The following is a 1,397-nucleotide window of genomic DNA, read 5'->3' on the forward strand; positions in this document are numbered from 1 at the left end:
AATAAGCAAATACATTGAGAATAACAGGAGCTAAGTTTCTCATGGTCAAAGAAGGGCATTATGAATATGGAAAGGACAGAAACCAGAATAAACCACATGGTGTAGCCTTGAGACAAAAGGCATGACAACTGCGTGCAATGTGCAATCCTGGGTTGGATCTTTTGTTATAAGAGACATTATTAGGTCACTTGCAAAACCTGAATGGCGTCTCTAGGTAAAAGGCATATGGGATTTACTTGTACTCTTGTATAATTTTTCTACTAGATTGAAGTTATTACAGTGTGCAAAAAAATTCATACATTGTTACATAGCTCATGCAGCCAACATTGAAACCCTATTGCTCTAACTCTGACACCTATGCTATTTACCAACCCATTATTCTAAAATACATTTGTCTATTGAAATAAATAAGGAATGTCTAAGATATAGTTTTAATACAGACAGATGCTCATTCTTTACATTGTAGAAGATATAACTGGAGACTTGCTACACGTGGCTGAATCCAGTGTTATCCAATAAAAACTACATAGATATTTTAAATTTACTAGTACCTACATTAAAAAGGTGAAATAGATGCAATTAATTTTAATAACATTTACTTAACCCAAGGAATCTAAAACATTGTCATTTAAACATGTAATTAATATAAGAAAAATATTGCCAAGGTATTTTATATTTTTTCACTCTGCGTCTGAAAAATGGAGTGTATTCTACACTTATAACACATCTCAATGCAGATGTTATTTTTTTCAACAGAATTACTTGATTCTAATTTACGTTTGAAATAATATTCAGTTGAAAAAACAAATTAACATACCTGAGTTATTCCAAGCATACTTAAAATTTTTCTAATAACTGAATTTAGTATAAGTTTTAAATTTTAAATTAGTTAAAATTAAATGAAAATTTAAAACTTAGTTTCTCAGTTGCATGAGCCACATATTAAGTGCTCAGTAGTCACATGTTTCCAGTGGCTGCCACACTGGATAACGGAGGGCTGGATAGATCCATAATTCATCCGCTCCTGTGTATTTCTGTGCACGTGCACTGCCTACCCCATTCCCATACGTGGAGATGCACTGTAACTTCAATTGCATTTGATGTACAGTATTATATTCGTTTCAAGTGTACAACATAGTGATCAGACATTTTATAAATATGATCCCCCGGATAAGTCTAGTACGCACCTGACACCATACGTAGTTATTACAATGATATTGACTGTATCCCCTATGCTGTACTTTACATCCCAGGACTATCTTGTAACTGCCAATTTGTACTTCTTAATCTCTTTCACCTTTTTCACCCAGCCCTCCAAAGCCCTCCCATCCGGTGACCATTAATTTGTTCTTTTTATCTATGAGTAATTCTGTTTTGTTTGTTCATTTGTTTTGTTT

The 1,397-nt window shown here is 33.3% G+C and overlaps 1 protein-coding gene across 1 annotated transcript in view; it reads right to left on the bottom strand.

Annotated features, from left to right (window-relative positions):
• Nucleotides 1-1,397, bottom strand: part of BRINP2 (BMP/retinoic acid inducible neural specific 2) — a 97,806-nt gene that overhangs the window by 61,925 nt on the left and 34,484 nt on the right. The window lies entirely within an intron of this gene.

Source organism: Pteropus vampyrus, unplaced genomic scaffold (assembly GCF_000151845.1).
Source record: "Pteropus vampyrus isolate Shadow unplaced genomic scaffold, Pvam_2.0 Scaffold65, whole genome shotgun sequence".
In the NCBI taxonomy this organism is placed as follows: Eukaryota; Metazoa; Chordata; class Mammalia; order Chiroptera; family Pteropodidae; genus Pteropus; species Pteropus vampyrus.